The sequence below is a fragment of the Zalophus californianus genome, chromosome 3 (assembly GCF_009762305.2).
Source record: "Zalophus californianus isolate mZalCal1 chromosome 3, mZalCal1.pri.v2, whole genome shotgun sequence".
In the NCBI taxonomy this organism is placed as follows: Eukaryota; Metazoa; Chordata; class Mammalia; order Carnivora; family Otariidae; genus Zalophus; species Zalophus californianus.
In genome coordinates, this window is record NC_045597.1 from 112,167,263 (window position 1) to 112,192,110 (window position 24,848).

The 24,848-nt window shown below is 36.9% G+C and overlaps 1 pseudogene; it reads left to right on the plus strand.

Moving 5' to 3' along the window:
- The first annotated feature begins 13,848 nt into the window (after window positions 1-13,848).
- The window catches only part of LOC113920385, a 74,763-nt pseudogene continuing 63,763 nt past the window's right edge, over window positions 13,849-24,848 (plus strand).

A 24,848-nucleotide genomic window follows, 5' to 3' on the forward strand; every position in this document is an offset into this window, starting at 1 on the left:
TTTCCACCTGAAATTCCTGCTATATTTTAACTTAAAGCTTCTTTATTTTTTTTAAAAGTTTTTATCTATTTATTTGACAGAGAGAGACACAGTGAGAAAGGGAACACAAGCAGGGGGAGTGGGAGAGGGAGAAGCGGGCTTCCTGCCGATCAGGGAGCCCGATGCGGGGTTTGATCCCAGGACCCTGGGATCATGACCTGAGCCGAAGGCAGACGCTTAATGACTGAGCCACCCAGGCGCCCCAAAGCTTCTTTAAATAGTTTGCAATATGGAGCTCTGAATGAAGAAAACATGCACATTTTACTTATCCAGTATCTCAATAATTTTAATTAACACAAGCTAGCCGACAGATTTGAGGGCAAGGTACTGCAATAAAGATATAGATGTCAAGTTCACGTTGATAGTAGAGAGGGTGTAAGAGTCCCAGAGCATTGTTTTTAATAGGGAGCAGAGGTAGGAGGTCATCTCAGAAGACCCTCTGCCCCAGAAGAGAGCTACTTAAATGTGAAATGAAAGTAAGCAGCAGAATACTTTTTCTAGACTCAAAAAAAAAAAAAAAACCCAGATTTTTAGAAATTTACACACTATATATAAAAATTTGACCAAGTCTTTTTCTTTGGGCTGTGATACAACTATCCCCATTTTGTTCCCCTGATTATCTTGGAGTACATTCTGTTTTTCCAATTATCACCTGGTCCAATTATCTCCACTTTCTTTCTCATTAGACCCCTAATTGCATGTCCAAGATTGCTGACACATGTCCAATCCATTTACTTACCACATCTCGCCTCAATAAGTCTACCAGGGTTTTGCTTCAACTCCTGTCCTAAAGACGATACTTACCACACATCTTTCAGCCGCATCCTCCAGTATGGCTGTGTGGTCAGGCCAATACATAATATAGAATGTAGTTAGCAATCATTTTATAAAGGCTAGAGATAAAGCTAAGGAGGTTGTGGAAATGTGGTGCCAACTAGAAGATCCTGGGGTTGGGAAATGGTGATTTGGCAGCCATTCTCCTCCATCTCTTATTTCCAGTGTCAAAGATTTCATCCACCAAGTAAGTCTATTGAAATGAAACACTGTGGACTGAGAACAGAGATACAACTAGAAGAGCAACTTTAAATCAGTTTATTCTTAAAGACAGGGAGGATCACCCAAGCAGTATTTGACATGTCCAGTGAACTAGCAGTAGAACATTCATGATAAAAGACTCTGTTCCAAGGCAAAATAAGATTGCAAAACACCTTTTTTTTTCCTGTATTTTTGGGAACACAAATGCATATGTGAGAGTGGCTTCTGCTTGGCAATACGTGCATCTGGGGATCATTAGTTTAAAACTGGATTGGGAAGCCATGATTCCTAGGGAATAGGAGTTACACACTCAGTAGGGAAACTGTTCTCTCTGAATTGTCTTTAAAAGTATAGAGTGGGAAATGGTTGTGTTTGGATTATGAGTGCAGGTCGGTCAGAGAAGGAGACGGCTTCTCTGCAATAAAACACTTCAACCATCTTTTGCTACATCAAATGCCAAAGTTGATTTCCTAAGACTGTATGCTGAGTATATTTTATTGGACACTAATGGTGGGCGTTTCCCACCAATAGGAGAGACAGAGAGAGGAGAGAAGAGAGGAGGGGAGGGGTGGGCAGGGCAGGGCAGGGAAGACTGGGAAAGAGAAAAGAAGAGAAAAGGATGGGGGAGGGAAAAAAGGAGAAAGGGAAAAGGGGAGGAGGGGGTAAGGAAGAGAGAAATAGTCTCTTTTAATTAAGAGACTAGATTTCTTGTGTCCATGAGTCATCACTTAAGTGCATTGATGGCCATTTTATTTTTTTTATTTATTTTTTTTAATTTGATGGCCATTTTAAAAGAATTCTTGATTTTAATGAGGCAGATGCAAGAAAGTTATGTTTGCTGCATGCACAGGACAGCATTGTGCCATGACAATGACACAAATAGTGACTGGTTTTGTGACTCACTCACATTATGAAAGGAATAAATCCCTTGGTGTATTAACACCCTAGAGGCTATTTCACATTTTTTTTTTTTTATTAAACAAGGCCTTTATTTGTAGGGTGCAGCAGCTCTTCTTTGTGGCTACAGCACCATAGATGTAATGACACTCTTAAAAGATTATGCTTTCAATTGATTCTATAAATACAGTCATGAGTTGAAGTGTATACAGTATCCATAAACTCACATGTGATAATATTTATTATCAACCACATCTTATTTTCACTATTTGACTTTAGTTTGATGACAATGATGGATATGAATTCCAAAATGTTAGCTTCACTCTTTTCTTTCTTGGTTTAAAATAAATATCCTTTAAGTACTTTCCTCCTTGGGCAATGTGTTTCTCATTTGCTATGGCACTAAGAGTATAGGTATGGCTGACCGCTGACCTGACATGTGCCTGTCACCAGGGACTGCTGGTTCTTTCATCTTCTTAATGGACATTTCTTTACAGATGTCTGTGGCCTACCTGACTATAATCCTTTAAATTTTAATTCACTTTACATTTAGCCTGGTCATAAATACCATTTAGGTACCAATATTCTACTTTATGCAATCCCTAAGGTGGTGCTTTTATTTTAATGAGGCCATTTGCAACTTAAGAGCAAAAAAATTCCATCTTTGATTGAATATATTTGTCAGTTTTATTCCCGATTGGCATTTTCATGGGAAAACTGGGATAAAACTAAAGGATGGCCGCTTACCAAGTGGGATAAAAGTTTCAGTATGTTTCTACTTTCAAAATGTACTGAATAAATGGTCTTTGAAATTCATTTTGAAAACATCAAAGTAAACCCAGGCTGTAATCAAAAGTAAAATCCAGAATTAAGTTATGTTACAAATGAAATTTCCACTAGCATTTTTTTTCTATGAAAGGGAGAAAAAAAAAAAAGACTCCAGTGAAACTATTCAAATAATGGACTGGCATAATAACACATGGAAGTCAGTGTAGAAGAATACGTGTGAATAGTGGTTAATTGTCAATTTTGCAATGACGTTCTCCCATTTTTATTCCAATGTTAACATTTTAAGTAATACAAGTGTCTTCCCTCCCCCACCCGCCTAGCATTTGGGAGCAGGTAAATTACCATTGACTTTTTACCTTACTTAAAATTTGCTATGAAATGAATCTATTAAAAGTATATCTCTGAGAACTATATGCACAGGTTCATGATCGTGAGGCCTAATTCTCCACTCTAGTCCACACACTTTCCTGAACATTTTAGAGAGGCCCTTTGCATTCATAGAACCTAATTTCTATGCATAGGAGATGAGAAATATTAAACTAGATTTTTGCTCTGCATCAGTCAATGGCGATTTTATACAGTTTTATTTGAGGGGAGGAGAGACAGGGAGAGTTTAATTTGAGAAACAACAATATTGGAACATTTTCTTGGCGAGAAATGAAACCTTGACTATTTAAAATGCTATAACTAATACATTAGTTAGCATGAATAATAATTTAATTGTTAGGTTTAGTTTTCCAACTTTGGTTTGCAATATTCTTAAATGGGAATAACGGTAGTCATTTTCTTAAATAAGAATGAATTATAGTCCAACATCCAATACAACAGACTAATAATACTTCCTACAAGGTATTTCACTCTCTTGTTTTTTCTTCCATTTAATTCTTTCATCCAAATTTAAGATGTTATAATTATTTGGCAAATATGAAAACCAAATCTCAGAGAGATTAAATAACTTTCAAATGTCATATAGCAAGTCATGAAGCTAGAATTCAAACCCACATCATTCAGAATCCTAACATTGCTGTAATTCAGTCCTCTACACTGCGTCTCTGCCATTTGCTGATCACAATTTTTGTTTGTTTGTTTGTTTTTGATTAATATATTAAAGATAAGCTAGTATCCTAATATGACTAGGTCAAAACCAAGTGTTGAGTTCGATATTCTGACATACCTTTAGTAATCTTTTTATCAAGGGCACTCTGTCTTTCATTTTTTTTTTAAAGATTTTATTTATTTATTTGAGAGAGAGAGAGAATGAGAGATAGAAAGCACGAGAGGGAAGAGGGTCAGAGGGAGAAGCAGACTCCCTGCTGAGCAGGGAGCCCGATGTGGGACTCGATCCCGGGACTCCAGGATCATGACCTGAGCCAAAGGCAGTCGCTTAACCAACTGAGCCACCCAGGCGCCCCAGGCACTCTGTCTTTCAGAGAACACCCTGGACCATATGAAGTTGAGAAACTGGACTGCACATTTCAGTAAATGCCTGTGTAATTTATATTCACATTTGGATGTTTTTGTCCTTAAAATTCCTTTGAGGAAGTGAACCTCAACACAAGTAATGCACATTATGAGCCTAAGTTTTTATACCAAAACAGGAAATTTATAAATGAAAATAATACCACTACTACCTTCTAATATATTATCACACAAATATTTAGATATTCTATGAGAGGTTTCAATATATTTTTCTGTTTTATCAAGTAATTAAACCATCGAGTAGACTTTGCTTGCATCAAGAAATAAGTCAGTCTACCTGTCATGATTTATCACCCAGGACAATAAATGCAAAGTAATACATTACAAGTTTGTGAGAGAGGAGAGACAGAGAGAAGGAAGTTCTATAAAATAGAGGTGTATACAGGGTGCCTGGGTGGCTCAGTCATTTAAGGGCCGGACTCTTGATTTCTGCTCAAGTCCTAATCTCAAAGTTGTGAGATGGAGTCCAGTGTCTGGTTTTATGCTGAGTGTGGAGCCTGATTGAGATTCTGTCTCTCTGTCTATCTCTGCCCCTCCCCACTCTCTAAATAAATAAATAAATAAATATATATATATATATATATATATATATATATATATATATATATATATACACAAGCTATGCTTTAGAAAATCAGAAACCTGTTTCCTATTCACTGCAACCTTCTTGCCTTGATCCCTCCCTCCGCTCCTTCCTTCCTTTTTCTTTGCTAAATTCCTTGGTCTAGCAGTCAGCAATAATATGTCCACCTTTGATGCTTAAAATAAAAAATGCAAAACAACCAAACATAAGTGATACCAAACCTATTTGGAAGGGTTGCGTTTTTAACGAGTGAAAATACAGCAAGGAAAGGTCTTTGAATAATCCAGGAGTCCTTGTCTTCTTGGAGGCTGAATAAACTCTTAGATCATAATTTTTGTGGAGCCAAAGCTAATATATTGCAGACTACATATTCCTGGAAGTCTTTTAAAATGAGTATTATTTTTCATAAATTAAAGGCAATATGTTTGAAGTGTACTCACTCTTCTTGATAACTGATAATAATAGCCACATCAAATATTTATTTAACATTTACTATTTGTGAGGCTTTGTGTTCAGTGCTTTTTGTTCATTATATCCTCATAGCTCTCATGATTGGCACTATTATTTCTATTTTACAATTGAGAATATTAAGGAAAACAGACATTAAATGATAATATATGCCTGCTTATCTATTAAATTGCATAACCAAGATTATGTCTCATGGATGTATGTCTTATTTCAAAAGTCCCAAGGTAGTGCTTAATCATGACTATACGAATTTCAATAAGCAAAAGGAAATTCTGGATTCTACTCTCCCCGTTGCCACATCTACCTATTGATAGCTGCTGAGTACCGAGAGGGAACCAGTGCATTTCTTGTATATTAATAGATCTCTCAAACTTTACATATCTAACATTTTAGGTATATAAAACTGAACGACTGATGTGTGTTTGCCTCCTCAAAAAAATCCTCAGGGTGCCTGAGTGGCTCAGTCAGTTGAGCTTTTGACTCTTGGTTTCAGCTCAGGTCATGATCTCAGGGTTGTGGGATAGAGCCCCACATCCGGCTCCACGCTCAGTGGGGAGTCTGCTTGGGATTCCCTCTCTCTCCCTCTCCTTCCGCCCCTCCCCCTGCTCTCTCACTCTCTCTCTCCAAAATAAATAAATCAATCTTTAAAAAATAATCCTGGACCTCCCATAGTCTTTTCCTTCCCCATTGCTGACAACAAAACTCTCGTCCTTAGCTTCTCTTTTTCTCTCACACCACACATCCATTGCATGAGTATATCCTGTTACCAGTACTTTCCAAATCCATCCAGAACTCAACTGCTTCTCCATCAAACTGACCATACCCTCTCTGAGCCAAGACGTCATCTTGTCCCATACCAATTAACTGCGATCACTGCCTCATCATTCTTGTCACCTCTTGATACCCTTGAGTCTATCCATTCAGGTGCCAGAGAGATTATTTTAAAACATAAGACATACATATGTCTTCTCTTTTCAAAATCTTTCCATGACTTCCCATTTCACACATAATAAAATCTAACATTCTTACATTCTCTATAAGGCCTTACGTATCTGACCACACCTCCTATCCCATGCCTGCTTGCTCCAGCCCAGTCTACAAACAACATTGGCCTATTTGGTGACCTTTGCACACACAAGGCAAGCTCCTGTCTCAGTGCCTTTGCTCTTCCTGTTTCTCTCTCTGGAAAGCTTTTCCCTCATTACCCACATGACTAGCTCGATTAGTTTATAAGGTTATATCAGAACACAGCCACTCCCACTTGTTTACATATTGTCCAGAGCTGCTGTTGGGCTACAGGGCAGAGATGAGTACTTGTGACAGAAACCATGTGGCTCATAAAGACTGAAATATTTATTATCTGTCCCTTTACAGAAAAATTCTGCCCACCGCTGTTCTTTTTTTCTCAGTGTTTATCACTATCTAGCATGCAATATATTTTATGCGTTTATCTCATTTTTGTCTGTCTCTTTTTATGTGATGTAAGCTCCATGAGGGAAGCAGTTTTCAATATTTTGTATTCCTAGTACCCGGAATAGTACTGGCACATAGCATGTTCAATAACTATTTGTGAATGTGTGAAGAAATTTGCTGGATGGCATAGTCTGACTCTATACTCTCAACTCAAATTTCTTGGAGTTGCTAATGTTCTGTATAACTAACTCCCTGACTTACCTTATTCTCCCAAAGAAAACTTTATCTCGTTAAAAACAATAATGTTCATGGTGATGTAGTGATTGATCATCCATCAGCTTTGGATTAAGTCTAGATGAAAGTAATTTTTCTCTACAGGAATTTGAATTTTTTAAATTATAGTCATGAATGAATTTGGTAGGAAATGTGCTATGTGGGCTCCTGGGTGGCTCAGATGGTTAAGTGTCAGCCTTAGGCTCAGGTCATGATCCCAGGGTCCTGGGATTGAGCCCCACATCGGGCTTCTGGCTTGGCGGGGAGCCTGCTTCTCCCTCTTCCTCTGCCCCTCTCCCTGCTCATGCTCTCTCTCTCTCTCTCTGTATCTCTGTGTCTCAAATGCATAAATAAAATCTTAAAAAGAAAAAAAAAGAAATGTGCTATGTGCAAAGCTCAAAAGCAGAGTTAGGAGAGAACAGATAGGAAATGTTCTTGCTCTATTCATTATTAAAAGCAAATATCTTGAAAAAGCTTATACAGTCTTTCAAAATTCCTAGGTAAAACATACACTCGAGGTGTTATAGTTTATTTATTTATTTATTTACTTACTTACTTACTTACTTACTTACTTACTTGACAGAGAGAGAGAAAGAGAGCATGCACAAGCAGGGGGAGCAGCAGGGAGTGGGAGAGAAAGAAGCAGACTTCCCACCAAGCAGGGAACCTGATGCGGGACCCAATCCCAGGACCCTGGGATCATGACCTGAGCCGAAGGCAGATTCTTAACTGACTGAGCAACCCAGGCACCCAAGGTGTTACAGTTTATTGAAAGAAGTCCAGAACATGAAATAAGAAGAGGTGGGTTAAAGTCCTGGCTCTATTATGCACCAACTGTATGAACCTGAGAAGCGGATTACTAAAATATCCATATTACAAAGTTATTTTGTGCATTAGATGAAATGAATGTGATATAACCTATCTTACCATAAATATTCAAGAGATGTAGACTTAATCTGGAAAATCTGAGCTAATTTTACTAAAATCCAACAAATGTTACAACTTTATGGGCAACTCTGGGAAAATATTCTCGTAGACAAAAATTTGACTTGATATCTTGCCAACCACTGGTACAGTGTTTCTTTCTTCCCACATATCTTAATGTGGTTTCATAGAAATTTGAGGTAAACTGGCCTGGATTGACTCAGTTTATCCACTTACTTGAGCAAGTTAATGAAGATGACAATAATATCTACTTAACAGTGTTCTGACGAGAATTAAGGGATTATATGTAAAATACTTAGCAGAGCATCTAGCATATTTTAAATCCTAAAGCTTTAGTTCAGAAAGGTCCTCCTCCCTTTGCCCATAACTCTTACTTCCTAGGGTCAATCATACAGGGGGGTGGTCATGCTACATGGTTTTAAAACTCCTTAGCAACTTGATCAAATAAAACTCCTCAGTAGTTTTAGCAACTTTATAAGATTCCTACTAAGGAATCTGGCATAATACGTTAACACCCTATGTCCTGGACATTTTTACTTTGTTGGAATATTGAAATTCACACACACACACACACACACACACACACACACACACGAAAGCACAAAGAAATTGTTCTTTGATGATAAATTTTAGAACCCTGAGAAAATATACTCTAGGAAAGAAAATAATTTCCTAATCTTTCAAATGATATTATGTAGATACTGAATAATTCTAGTATTGGGCACAGTTATTCTCTTGAAACACATTTTCAGTAACATCCTGTTTTGCCCCAGCATTAGTTTAGTTATATATATATATATATATATATATATATATATTTTTTTTTTTTTTTTTCTTGAGAGAGAGAAAAGAATTTCTAGGTTACTTTTGTTTTACTCGCTGAGTTAAAAAGGAAGTTGAGTTACCGTAAAATCTAACATCCAGCTCCAAGAGAAAATGAGACTACCCCATACCTCTACTCTGATATTCAGTGAGCTGGCCTGTTTTAGAATTGAAACTCAGAATCTGCATTTTTCTATTTGTTTTCTTTGCTGCTGCTGTGCATGGATGGGAATGAATCAAGTCCTTCCCACAGTACCTCTGAGAACTCTTTCCTAGTGGTGCAGCCATACGTAGCCACTTAAGAAAGCATTTCTCCTTTTATCGGTGTCTCCAGTACTCATTATTTTACCTTTATCTACATACTTCTGAATTTCATCTGTGTCTTTGATCAGGCTGTACTTTGACCTCTTCCTAGTTTGAAAAGGTTTTATTCATAGACTTTTCCCAACTTTCCTAACCTTTCTCAGAGTCAGTTATTTTTCCAAAGGGTGAACAGCTATGGAATTCGGTATGCTAACTTCAAATAATGACCTCTTTAAATAAACATTGCTAAAAGGAGTGGTTCAAAGGCAATTGTATGGTCTAAATAAAGCTGGGTTTAGTCAACCTTGTGAAGCAGTTGGAGTTTATCTTTCTTTTCCTCCTCTTCTATGAAAACATGGCTATCCTATGATCCATTTCCTCAGGGCTCTGCTTTTGCTGGTTGGCACCAATGCTTAAATGTGTGTTAATGTTATCATAGTCTTCATTCTCCATTCTCTCTCATTACCAGAATGTTCATTTACCATATTTCAAGGATACAAATATATATATATTTTAAAGATTTTATTTATTTTTTAACAGAGAGAGAGAGATAGTGAGAGAGAGAGCACAAGCAGGGAGAGTGGGAAAGGGAGAAGCAGGCTTCCCGCTGAGCAAGGAGCCCGATGTTGGACTCGATCCCAGGACCCTGGGATCATGACCTGAGCCGAACGCAGACGCTTAACGACTGAGCCACCCAGGCGCCCATCAAGGATACAAATATATTTTTTAAAATGTAATTTAACATCTTTGAAATTGGGATAAGTCTTACAATTAAAGACTATCATGGTTAAATTGATAGGGGTTTTTTTCCCCCTTTTTTAGTTTATGTAAAAAAAATGTTGTATCTCATAACTGATGACATCTTAAATGAAGACAAAATTAGGGATTCCTAGGAAGCACATTTCTTTGTGGGAGTCAATCCCTACTAGTGGAATTTTAGGCACAATAGAATCTTAATGCGAGTGTTAATTTTGGCCAGGAAGTAATATCTACTTTCTCCAAGCTCCACCTGTCATGTATATGACTGCCAACTCCAGCTATAAACTGACCTGCCCAAAGTTCCTAAGGAGCACCTCAAAATTTAGATGATGCTTGCAACTTGTTTTGCGGGGATTGGAAAGGCTGACATTATTTCCATAGGATAAATTTCTGTGATTCAGGAAGATTCCGAGATGGTTTAAAAGAATGTAAGTAAAGAGAAGAAGTGGGTATAGAGTGTGCTTCAGGGGGATTGTCTACCCAGTTCTGCAAGAGGTAAGCAGAATTTATCAAAAGTATTAAATAAAACACTCTTCCGTGCTTTCTCCTTATTCATAGTATTCATTCCTTTTTCCTAGCATTCATTCCTTTTTCCTTATGTCCGTTTCATGTAATTTCTCTATAATAGTAGCAAGATGACACTTTGTCAATGTGAAGGGGGCAGAATGAAAAGACAATCAAACAATCTATTCTGTTTCCTCTCCTTTAATGACTTAATCATGTAACATGTGTCCTCTACTCTTTTCCCAGCTATTACTTCCTAAATTCATAAATCTGGGAGGAATATTACCACTTGATATGGTCAAAATCACGCTGCCACATCTTGTGTCTCGGAAGGTTTTGCCTAGCCATGAAATTTTGAGACACACTTCTTGGACTGTAGGGACTGCGTGCTTGCAATGGGAAAAATTTGCCACTAGATGGTGATTTTGCAAATTAGCAACAGAACAGAAGCTCACTTCTCTTCAATTTAATTGTATAGTGAGAAAAAAATAATTATAATTATAGAGTGAGAAGCCAGAAATGTTTGCTATTTTCCCTAACATTTTAAAGATTGTTTGTACCAAAATATAACTATCTTACATCATTAAAACTTAATAATTTAAGACCATAATTGAAATTAGAGAATTGGAATATAGGTAGTCATCCTAAATTCTGGTTAAGACACCAAACTGAGGGTTACTTTCTAGGCAACCACAAACTGAATCCTCTCTCAGATAGAGGCCAAAATTTTCTGAATTTAATGTTTTTCAGGTATTTCTGGTAGAGTTGATCCATGGACCACATCTGGGTATGATTAGACTTGATCTTTATGGTCCTCTGAGTAAAATTCAGTGTTTAAGGGTAAAATTTAGTGTTTTCTAATCACTTGAATTTAAATACTGTCTCTAAATATATCCTCCTCTCACACTCTCTCTAAGTTTTTACATAATGTACTAAAAACTTCTTGGCTAAATTAAATACATTCTAGTACATCTGATTACCTTTCACTAAGCTTTGAAAATCACGTTTGGCCTTTTATGCAAGTTTGAGTGACAAACAATCTTTCCTTTAACAAACCAGGAACTTTAGCTCTGCCTATGAACACAGTTATGGCACTTCATGCCAAAGGAGAGCGGGGTGTCAGAATAATATTTTAAAACCTGTATTTGATGTATTATTCTTATGTGTTTCTCTTTTAAACTAGACTCAGGAAGCAAAAACCACAAGTTGCAGTTGAAATCTTCTCCCTTTTTTAAAAAACGTAACATTTTCCCGGAGCTTTTTAATATAAATAATATAGTATTTTCTACACGTATAGTCTGAACATTAGGTTGATTGGACAACACATTTAAGGAATGCGCATCTGATCCATAATTGTTTGCAGGGACCTGAGCCTAAGAAAAGTTGTACCCGTTTTTTTTGTTTTTGTTTTTGTTTTTTTTGGCTCAGTATCACCAAATATTTTTCTAGGTACTCAAGGATTACATTTCTTCCTCAGATACATCAAGTGTCCAATGTTGGCTAATTCCAAACACTGTCTGGGACCAAAACAAAAAATTGAGTTACACATGAAAAGGAAAAGTAGTCCCCAAAAGTCGTTATAACCACCAACTTATGCCATGTCTTACTTGTTTCTGCCTTCTCTGTGTATTACTGCTTCTGCCCAACCATTTGGTTACTTTAATCTCTTGCCATCTCAGCCTACTATAGTCTTCACACTCATAGTCTGTCCTTCTCTTAGATTCCATTTGATTTTGTCACACAGAAAGCCAACATTAGTCATGGCAGCCAAAGATCCAGGTAGACCTTAACCAGCCACCATATTTAAAACATTGAAACTCATGTCATTTCCTGTCACTTTCAGTTACGATTTCTACAATAATTTCTAGAAATTTTCAAATTTTTCAGAAGAGATCCTACCCAACAATCAGTCAATAACATAAATCATGAGTGACATTTTTTATTTAAACTAAAATGCTTCCTCAGAAATTATAGTCTGGGTGATTTAAATATATGGCATCTTAAAGAGAAAATTTAAAATTTGAGTGTCACCTTCATGGGACTTACTGATTCACTCAATATATTTATAATGGAGTTTGCATTTTCATTTGTATTAAGCCACAAGTTTCACAATAAATAAATAGAATTGTTGATTTCTAAAGAAAATAGAACCTCTGGGCACGATGTGCAGTTCTTTAAAAAATATGTTTGTCTCTAGTTTTGTTGAAATCTTGTTTCTGCTGCAGGATGTGGAAAGCTAGGAGTACTGTTCCTATACTTATAGAAATAAAAAAGCTGGACAAATTGTCAATTTGCAGGTTGTTATGAACCCACTAGAAAGCTGAGATTGCAAGACAAACAACTAACCAGAAAACTGGAGAGAAACTATAGGGGGAGATAAGAAGCAAGCATTTGCTTACGTGCGGTAGATGTCAGCGGACACCCCTGGGAATTAGCTAGAATAACTGTTAAATCAGAAGCAGAGTGAAGAATGATGAGAGAAGGTGAAGTTTTTTGGGGGGTGTACAGATACAGGGAGGGGCATTCACAGTCTAGCAGCCTTTTTCTCCATGAAACACACCAGGTGCTAACAGGGAAAAATGAGGAAGGGTCTGGAGACAGCTTCCCTCCAACAGGACTGGGAAGGAAAGCAGACACTGAAAATGGGGCAAGAAACTATTTCCTACTCCCACTCCTCTCCCCATCACCTTAATGGAACACAAGTCTTAATCTACAGAGGGAGGAGCAACAAAACTTGTTCTTAGGGCCCTGATGAACATCTACTGTACCTGGCAAAGGGAACAACAACAAAAATCTTCTAGTCCTAAAGAACGGACAGGGGAATTTTCTTAACAAAAACTATAGCTGGGGGAGGAGCAGGAACATTTTGAAAGTCACATCTGGAAGACCCAAGGACTCTTTCCTTTACTTCCTGCCTGCAGGCTAAAAAGCAAGTAAAAGTGATAATGAAATATTGCTGGATAAGTTGCAAGAGACAGGCCCTTTCTGTGATACAGCACAAGAGGGAAGCTTGAATGTGAAGGTAGAGTAGATGTTGAGGAAAAACTTTGCGAAGCCAGCCTCCATTTTAAACCCAAGTTATTGCTAAAGAAATATGAAAACTGTGGTCCACTCAAAGCAAACATGGCAACACAATTTCAAAACTGCCTAACTCTTGGCTAGAGTAACACAAACCTCCATACTAAAAACCTAGCAGGCAGGGAGGTATGCCTATTTACAAGCACAAAAGCTTTTTACTTGAGCGTCTACTTTCCTACACAAGATATTTGGCTTTCTATGAAAATTTACAAAGGATATGAAAAGGCAACACACACACACACACACACACACACACACACACACACACTCCAAGAGACAACACAATTAATAGAAACTTCAGATTCAGATACGGCACAGATGTTGAAACTATCTGATAGAGAGTTCAAAATAACTATGATTAATGTATTACCTACTCTGAAACAGAAAAAGTGGACAACATGCAAGATTAGATGGCTAGTTTCATCAGAGAGAAAGAAACTATAAAGAAGAATCAAGTGGAAATGTTAGAAATGAATAGCATAGTAATACAGATACAGGTCGCCTTTGACGGGTTAAGTAGTAAGCTCAACACAGTGGAGAAATCAGGAAATCTGAGAATCGGTGAACAGAAATTACCCAAACTGAACCGCAAAGAGAAAAAAAGTGAGAAAAACAAAGAAACAAACAAAACCACAGAACAAAGCATCTGATAGCTGTGAGACACTATCAAAAATCCAACGAGGGGTGCCTGGGTGGCTCGGTCGTTAAGCGTCTGCCTTCAGCTCAGGTCATGATCCCAGGATCCTGGGATCGAGTCCCACATCGGGCTCCCTGCTCGGCAGAGGCCTGCTTCTCCCTCTCCCACTCCCCCTGCTTGTGTTCCCTCTCTCGCTGTGTCTTTCTCTGTCAAATAAATAAAATCTTTAAAAAAAAAAATTCAACGATTATCTAACTGGAATTCTAGAAGGAGAATCAGGACAAAATGAAACAGATGAAATGTTTAAAAACAATAATGGCCAATGGCCAAGAATTTTCTGCAATTAATCATAGACACCAAATCACAGATCCAGGAAGCTCAAAAACACCAGATAGGATAAATAATCCCATTCAGGATTGGTGGGGTGCCGGCAGGGGGGATGAAAATACCTAGGCATATTATATTAAAAAATGCTAAAAACAAAAGACAGAGAAAATGTTTAAAGCAGCCGCATGACAATCAGAGAAACAAATGTACTATAGGTGATTTCTCTTAAGAAACTACAAATTAAAAAAGAATATATATATATATATATATACACACACACACACACACACACACACACTGGCCTTCCATCATTCTCTACCCAGCAAAAAATAGTTTTCAAGAAAGAAGTACAAATAAGGGCTTTCTAAGACAAACAAAAACAGAGAATCCATTGCAAGCAGACCTATACTACAAGAAATCTTAAAGGAAGTTCATCAGGCAGAAGGAATAAGGTATCAAACTGAAATCTGAATCTTTACCAAGAAACAAAGAGAACGGGGAATGGAATAAATGAAAGTAAAATCATTTTTTAAATTGCTCTAAAAGATAACTGAATGTCAAAAGGAAAAATAGCAGCAATGTATTGTGTGTTTATAGCAGGTATAAAATAAAGTATGTGACAGTAATAGCACAAAGGACTGGGTAGAGGAATTGAAATACACAGTCATGAGGTCCTTACACTACTTATGAAACAGTGTGTAATACTGTCGGAAATAAGCTACTGGTTAACCAAAGAGATACTAAACATAGATCAACCACCAAAATATGAAAAAATATAAATAGTATGTTAACTATGGAGATAAAAATGGATTAATACAAAATGTTTAATAACCCAAGAAAAGCAGGAAAAGAGGGGGAAACTGACAATTAATATATACAGGGAATAAAACACCATATAGCAAGATGGTAGGTTTTAAGCCCCTAGTCTTTTGTCTTTTTGTTTCTTCTAGAATTACTCTGATAAACCTTAACTCATATGCATAACTAGAAGAATTTAGAGACAATCCTACCTGGAATCAAGGTGCATTCCTGTAAGTTTATGGTTTTCTCTATACAAAAACAAACACCTGGATTTATCCATCCATTCCTCAAATGTTCATTGATTAAAAGTGTTCTTTGTGCCAAGGACTGTGTTTAGGACTACAGATACAATGCTGAAAACAAGCACAGATCCAGTTCTCTTTTCCCAATACTTACTAGCTTATATGTTCTAAAGGCCGACGGAAAATTCTGTAAAGTGTCTTCACCCATTTCTCATTTTAAACAGCTACTTTTTAAAAAAAGATTTTATTTATTTATTTGACAGAAAGAGACACAGAGAGAGAGGGAACACAAGCAGGGGGAGTGGGAGAGGGAGAAGCAGGCTTCCCGCTGAGCAGGAGCCAGGAGCCAAATGTGGGGCTCAATCCCAGGACCCTGGGATCTTGACCTGAGCTGAAGGCAGACGCTTAACGAATGAGCCACCCAGGAGCCCCTAAACAGCTACTTTCTGATGCAATAAAGAAATTACTCTTTGTAGAAGATTTTATTTTGATGTTTGTTACACTACTGAGAATAAATTCTTTGAATCTATTGGTGTGAAATAAAAAATATATATAATGGACAATGTTGGTTACACAGCATCCATCATCTCCTTACATTTTCAGGTTTCCAGTCTTCCTCCCCCCATTTCCAGCCCCAGATGTTAATCCTGATCAATCTAATCATCTAATCCCATTTCAACACCCATACCAGTGACCGGTTCAGGAACTGAGACTTAATCCAGTCAATGGGTGGCATTCCAACAGTGGTTATTTTTATTCCATGTATTGACTCTTGACATAATGCAGCCCAAACACTGGAAGAGAAGAGTTTTATTCCACAAATGGAAGAGTGGCTTTCTCCCTATTCCACTGCAAAGACAAGGGGGCATGCTATCCTAAAGGTTATTGATAATCATGTTTTGGCCACAAAGAAAGGTCAGCTTGAGAACTGAGTGACACATATACAAAAATTGACCTAAGAGAATCAGAGAGGACCAAGTTGAAATCACAGTTTTTATTTTCTGTGATCTTTTCCTATCCCGAGACTTCCAGTTATGTGAGATTCACTTGGTCATTCGGTAAATATTTATTGAGCATGTACTGTGTGTGAGTCATCCTTTTTATTTTTATTTTTAACTTATTTATTTGACAGTGAGAGAGAGAGAGAGTATAAGCAGGGGGAGCTGCAGAGGTAGAGGGAGAAACAGACTTCCTGCTGAGCAGGGAGCCCAACGCGGGGCTCATTCCCAGGACCCTGGGATCATGACCTGAGCCGAAGGCAGATGCTTAACCTACTGAGCCACCCAGGCACCCCCCATGAGTCATTCTTATACTAAGGCTATAGTATGAAGACAAGAGGCAAAAGGTCCTGCCTTCACAGAGTTTATCTCAAGGGCAGAAAATACAAGAAAAGAAGTAAACATAGAATAGGTCAGATGGTGATCAATGCTATATTTTTACTTTTGACTATGCTCCTTATTACTTCTTGTGGTTCTAACTTTCCTTCTGAAGCCATATTTCTTTAGCCTCTTTTTTCAGAAACCCAGGCCCCAAATGGCCAGCCATTTCGCTCAGGAGCCTTGAACTCTCCTCTCTCTCCCTTACCTCAGCACCTTCTCCCTCTGCTAAGGTAATAAAATGGCTTTAACCAGAGGTCTGGAGTGATCTTGGGGCTCTCTGTATATTTCTCTTCTCTTTAGGATCACGTTCTGTCTATTGTCCCACGTTTAAAAAGAGCTGCCTTGTATATTTTTGGTTGGAGGGCAAGTCTCGTACCAATTTCCATCAAAAGTTGAAAAAATAAAAACAAAACCCTGAGCTTTACATGGGAGAATAGGATTTGGAAAGATGGGCATTCCAAGCATAAAAAAATAGTGTGTATGTAGATATGGAAGAATGAAATATTGTATCTTTGATGCAATATTTGAGTATGGTTAGAAAAGGAAAATTTTATTTCTAAAAATCATGAATGAGCACAGATGTGACTAGAGGGGAAAGCAAGAAATACATCAGGAAGGAACTTGTAGCTAAATAAATGTGCATTGATAAATAGCTCCCTTCCTCATTTTTTCCCTATTATTTTTGCCATGTATATTGTTTATTGAAACTTTTCTATGTATTCCCACTATGAGGTTGATGAGAGTGAAGCCACAACTAGCTGTTCACTGTTATATTTCCAATTACTATTTCATAGTAGACATTCAATAATATTTGTTGAGTTTATGTATGTATATGCCCATGTATATGTCAACTCTGTTTATATGTATACATGGGCTTGCTTCATACATTAAATTATTTAAAACTTCTGCTGATTATCTCAAAGCAGATGTTATTAGCTATGATTAAGTGAGTTATTTTTAGAAACATATTTATTCTTCCAGGAAAATATTATGTTACTAAGAAAATTTATTTATTTCATTAAAAGTTTCAGATTTGGGCCTTCACATTAAAACCACCTCAGGGCAAAAGTTCAAAGGGATTATAATTAAGTAAACTAAATGCAAGCATAAATGTCCAACATATGTTAAATCAATGAAATATCCATTAAAAAAAATAGCTAGTACAACTCTCTTTGTAGGTCAACAGCCTGGAGAGTATCACAAATAATTTAATGAAGAAAGTCCATTTTGTGACTATAGATGGTTCGGTACTATGAGAGAGAAGCTTCCTTCGAGAAGTAATTTTGTTCGTTTTGTCTGCCATTGAAAAACTATTGCTGGCTCCCTAGTCAAAAGACTCATTTCTGCCATGTGTTTTCTAATGCAATATGAATGTGTGAGAGATGTTTCAAAAAAGCCACCTGGAACACAGCATAGTAAATGACCAATTTGGAAACCTAAAACTTCAATGGAAAAAAATAATAAATATTTTAATTCTTCTCAAATTTGAATTTAAACATATTTGCTAGAGCCTTTAAACACAAAAAAAATAAATAATAAAAAAATAAAAATAAACCAAACTTCTGAGCTATCTCATCTGACTTGAATTTGAATGTGTTGTGCACATAGTTAAATTCTACCTAGTGTCTCCAAAGGGATGCTTCTAAGTTCCAAGTTTTATTTTTAAGTAAAAGTATTTGACATATCAACAATTCAGTTACCCCTCAGTCAACTGCATGTGGAATAATCCCATTATGGATTAGGTAGAGTTCATTTTAAATTTCATAAAATTTTACCTTCCACAGATTTTTATGACATGTTTTACACATTGCAGGCCCTTAATATAGAGACTACCGAGCAAATATTTCTCTCATCTCTTGTTGAAACAGACATTCCTTTTTATTTTAGTGTGAGAAAATGGTTTGCTAAAGTTTTATCCTGCAGATTTGAGGTGAATTTGACAAGATCATATGGGCAAAATAATTTTATATAATAAAGTAAATCGATGAGATTCTTCCCTGACTCCTGAAGGAACGTTTCACACTCTGTAGAGGCAGAAGGCAGATGTCCAGGCTAAAGTAATTTAGAAAGGCATGCTAGAGTCAAAACTCACTGAATGCAAATAAAATATAATAACCTAAGCTAAATTAAGCAAAGATTTTAAAGAAGATGTAGGTGAGGGATTATTTGTAGGAATACTGCAAATTTTGTATTCCAAGGATAATAATTTTAAATTCCAAGGATTTTACATTTCAAGCTTCTCTAGAGTGACTAGAGCTAGGTAATAAATAAATATATATATATATGTATGTATATGTATATAAATGTATACACACACAAACACACACACACACACCTGTATAAGTGCTGGTTGCTCTAGAACACCATCAGACCTAGAGGAGCCCTCTCTACCTATTCTTTTCCATCTTCTGTCTCTTTCTCTCCCTCTCTTCCCCCCCCCCCCGCAGATTTGGTTTTCATTGCTTTCCACTATTATTGAAGTGCATTACACTACCATCTCAAGTTTTTATATAGCTTCTGTTCAAATAACCCAGCCAGACTGAAACTGGAATCTTTTAGTCTTAGTCTAGAAATTCTGGCAAAAAGAACCTGATTGGCTCAGCTTGGGGCAGTTTTCATCTTCACTTTAACTCCTAATAGAATTATTAATTTTGAAGTTCTCTGTTTTGTCATTTGTTTACCTTCTATATAATGACTCTATATGACAGCATTCAAATAACCATTTTCTTCACAATTATACTGTGGTCCACAGCATTTGTGTGACCTGTAAGATAACACAAAGAGTATTATACACCATGGATAACTTAAAATATTTGAAAAACCAGTAATAAATTTATAACAGCAGAGCCATTAAGACATAGAACATTGAGAAGGAAAGTTTTGATTCATCTGCCAAGCAAAAAAGCCTCTACTATCCCAAATTCAGGCTGAGGACAAAGGTAACATGAAATTACCAAGAAGAGGAAGGAAGTTGTAAATATTAGCTCTAGCATATTGATTGAAATAATCATGCATGTTCTCTTCCTTTATCTCTCTATACAATTTTCCCTATTATTTTTTTGTAAGAAGTGTTAGTTAAAGTCAAAATTGCAGTTTAGTTTTTAGAACATATAACCAGATAGGGCTGTGATGGAACAAGAAGAGAGATTAGTATCAATCTGTGAAGAATATGATAAATAAGGGAACTTTTTATCTTCCATTTTTGGAAGAGATGAGAACATTTTCATTCAGATAACAGATGTAGCATATTAAGCAGAAGCAAACCACCATCACTATTTTATAGCATAATGGTTAATTACACAAAGAATGTGAAGTGGACACTTCAAAGCAAATAATTTTCTTGTAATGAATGTGTTGCTTGAAGAATGTGGAAGCACGATCTTTTTCCACAATTTTTGCTCTCATTTGGTGGGGCAAACACTACTGTTTTACCTCCTTAGTAGTCACTCGGCCTTCTTTACTCATAAAACAATGGTTTTGAGAGTGAGTGGGGGGGCATCTCATGACCATAATGAAACAAACCTGAGGCAAAGTGAATATACGGAAAATGATAGTTCCAAAGAATTGAGATTTTTGTCCTTTGATGAAAAACTTGAGCCATTAGATAAACCCTAGGATAACTTATCTCCAGACTTCTCATAGTAGATAATAAAACCCCATTATTTCGGCTATTTGGGGTTAAGTATTCTGATTCTTGTAGCCAAACATATTCCAGCTTATCCACGCAAAATTTCCTCACTCAAATTGGCCTCCACATTAGGAACATTTATTCTCTTCTAATTTATTTTCATATTATCAGTGAGACTTTCCCTGATGACTCAGGAACCTTGCCTGGCTCTTTCCATAGCAGTTTTAGTTATAACACCCCAAAACTAAAAGATATATATTTAAATCAAATGTTTTAACTACCCAAGTTCCCCCTGCTGAAATCATTAACACTCTTTAATTACAAAGGGAAAAAGAGTAGCTTCACAGTGTAGAGACCTAGAGAACAGCCCCTTAAACAAGAGGCCAAATGTTAGTACAAGTGGACATCACAGGCTTTCTGGGAAGGGCACAGTATCACTCCTCTGGTGATCCTGCAAAAAATCATGATCTGAACTTAATCATGTGAAATATCAAATGAATGCAAATTGAATAACAAATTAACTGTCCAATACTTCTCAAAAATATCAAGGTCAAGATAGAGACTGAGTAAAAGAAGCTAAAGAGATTTGGCAACTAATTGCAACAAGTGATTCCCAAATAGATCTTGGACCGGGGGGGAAAAAATAAATACAGCTCATTATAAGGACAACTGAAAAATTCTGAATATAGATCATGGATTAGGTAATAGTACTATATCACTGTCTCAGTGTTAAATTTCCTGACTTTGATCATCACAGTATTGTTATGTAAGAGATGTTCCTGTTCTTAGGAAATACACACAAAGATAATGATGTAAAGATGCATGACATCTTCAATTTACTGCCAGATGATTCAGAATAACCTTTCTTGAAATAATATAAAAATGGAAGTTAAAAAAGAGAAAACATGCACAAGTGAAAGCCTTATCTCGAGCACAACTTGCCCAGTTTTCTTGATGGTCCAGTGTAGATGCTGTGTCTCCCACAGGACATACCACTACACGTACCACCACCCTAGCATCTTTCACAGTGTATGATAATCACTGATTTCCTTTTCTTTTCCCCGCTGGGAAATCAAAATTATTCAAGGCCAAAAACAGCGTCATATTTGATTTTGAATCCTAGGTTATAGCAAAGACAGAACATGTTATAACTAGGGACCTAATAAACAGTTACTGAGTAAGCATATAGAGATGTGTAAGTTTAAAGGAACATACGCTGCACATGGAAAATGAAAATTAGTTACTACCAATGCAGTGATTTTTAAATTTGTGGTCTTATGCATTTTTAAAAATCATCCATCTGACTGCAATTTAAGGTGACACTTTGATTAATTTTAGACAACCCAATAGTCTAAGCTGAAACACATTTAATATTCAGACTTTTTTACAACCACTAATTTGCATACTAGTGACCCCTCTGAAGTATTTGAGAAAAGAATAAATGTGATGAAAACAAACAAAACAAACCAAAAGGAATGGTGCATCAATTCTGGGAAATGCATACCACTTAACACCATTGTTGCAGTATCAATGCATTTCTGGTAGGAAGGAAGGATTATCCCATTACTCTTCTGTCTGTGTGGAAGTTCTTACTTCATTGCATCTTTGTTTTTTCTTCTCTTGTCAAGCTATAGTCACATTTACATAATTCATTTGTCCACTTAGCGAATTTCTGTCAGTTCTGTCTTGTAAGAGGAGTATACTGTGCTTAAATTTTACCGGTATATATTTTTTTTCTTTTTAATGTTTACTTTAGGTTTTATATTTTGGCTATCTTACTTTTAGAAATTGTGTAATAGTGTGTTAGAAGGAAATCATTATTCCCTGTTCCTGCCTATCCCTTCCACACAGAAGAAGACCTTCTCTCACCTCTTCACTGACTTCATCCCAGACGGAGGTCCTTCACTTGAGGAATAAAGCAGGCATTCTCAGGACTGCTCTACCCCTTTCTTCCCAAAAGGAGAACACAGCTCCTTTACTGCTCCTGTGGCTGCCTTTTCCCCACCTGCCCCGTCCGATCTGCTGGGCCCAGGTGAGTCATTCAACCTCAATTCAAAGGTTCAGTTGGCAGGTCCAAGTGGCTGTCACTCTAATCAAGGGACTCCCATCTGGTCAGTAATTAACATGATCGTTTGGTTTCATCTGTTACTCTTTTATTTTATTTCTCAATTATTTTTCAGAACTCTGATAAGGAAGAGGGGTGATATTTATTGGGTACACCCTTTGATCCCAACACAGTAGGATGTGACTGATTCTGGATATTTTTAAGTCTAATAAAATTTTGTGACAGAACCATCCTGACTGATGTTCTACAGCTACCCTAAATGCTGTATTCTGGATCCATTTTTTTTTTTTTTAAGATTTTATTTATTTGAGAGAGAGAGAGCAAGAGCGAGAGAAAGCACAAACGGAGAGGGGCAGAGAAAGAGGAAGAAGCAGACTCGTTGCTGAGCAGGGAGCCCGACATTGGGCTCGATTCCAGGATCCGGAGATCATGACCTGAGTCAAAGGCAGATGCTTAGCCGCCTGAGCCACCCAGGCAGCCCTGTTTTCTGGGCTCTTTGTTAAGAATAAACCCTCTTTCAAAAAACGAAGCTAACAAAATGTCAGGTAAAGACACTGCCCGTACTAGTGCAGATCTAATGCAGGTCTATGCAGCTTCCACCTGAAACTAGCTTTATTATGACAGGGTCAGACATTATCATTATTGGGGTTTGTATGCTGAGAAATTTTCCTTTTTATCTTGATGCAAATGAGGTAGAAATCCCTGATGAGAAGCTGTACTGCCAAGTATGCTTCAGGATCACTAGGACTATATTGTCACCCAAACAGAGTTTTCCATTGTATATTCCCAGAAAGTTTAGTAGGGGTCACACGAAAAAAGTTAAGGTATTGAGAAACAGTGGTTTTTACAATGTTTATCAGACTCACCTTCTATAATCCATTATTATATAAAATGCACTGTAGATCTCCAAAAGTGAAGTCTTCCTCCTAAGACTTCTTCTCCCTTGTAATTACCAGGAGTAAAGAGAGCCTGGTGGAATAGCTGTTTCCGGCAGAAACACGTGGCATATAAATAATACTTGCTGGAGTTACTTCCGACCCAAGGTGTGGGCCTTGGCTTGGCCTAATCAGGAACGCTATTTTATCAGTTTTCCCAGGGATGGTCAGACTCTAGAGGACTCATTAATGCTAAATAAGCTTACAGGAAACAGATTTATAAACCAGAATACCAATTTAGTCACTTACTCGGAACAACACACTGCGCTATGTAACAGAATACTCGCATCAGCTAGAAAGTACACGCTCCTTCCCAGTAAAAAAGTCTTCTTGGGAAATCACAATAAGATCAGATAGTTTTTGTGGTGAGTCAAGAGGTGAAACAAAGGGAATTGGAAGATATTGGGGAATACTCTGTTCAATTAGCAGTAGACTGTTGCATTCTTCTGCATTTCAGACTCATACCTGCCAAGAAGCTAAGAAAAAAAAAAAAAAAAAAAAACAAGACCTTCTTTCTGAGTCATTGCTGAGTAAGTACTGACAAATTTCAGTATTTATTTTTTTAAAAAAAACAAAACGAAAAAATAATCCCTTATCATTTAATAAAAGACTCTGCAATTCCCTTTGTCGCACAGTTAATTACTTTCTAGTTTGTTTTTCATTACTTACATTCCTGATTGCTGTGTCCCCTGTTGGATTTGGGGAAAGTTCCATAGGCTCCTTGCTGAATTTTAGGAAACCCTTTTATCTCATCATCAAGACATGTAAAATAACCTCTTAGGGAAGGTTATTGCTACAGATCGCTAATCTCATTTGTTTTATGTTGAATTATGTCAGCTTCATGAGGTGACATTTATGACCATATCCATACATTTTCAGGTACTTTGCATTTAAGAAGCATGACATGAAAGTACAGACTACATTACTAAAATACACTTTCTGTTGCTGCTTGTTGTAGAGATATCACACACACACACACACACACACACACACACAAAGGTTTAAGAAACAAAAAAGGACACACCTGAGGAGTACACAACTACAAACACTAGCTTATTTCAAAAATGGTCAGACTCAATGATTCAGTGTAGGACATGTTTATAAGTTCTGCACCTCATGCCCAGGTTTTGCTGGTGACTTCGGGACATAAAGACAAATAAAATTCAGAATGACATTCCAAGTATACATGGAATGTATTAAATATGGATTAGAACTTCTTCTCAAGTGAAGCAAAAAAATCTGTTATTCATTGCAGAGGGTACCCGAAATGAATTGTTTCTCCTTGAAAAATTCATCCTCAGTGCCGGTTGATTCTTCATATCCCATGGAAGTCTTATCATTCTACACTAACGATTTCATTTTGTTGAACGCAAATCTCCCTCAAAGAATCCACCCTGCCGTCAGACATGTAAAGGTTGAAAGAAACATAAGGGAGAACCCTAACTTG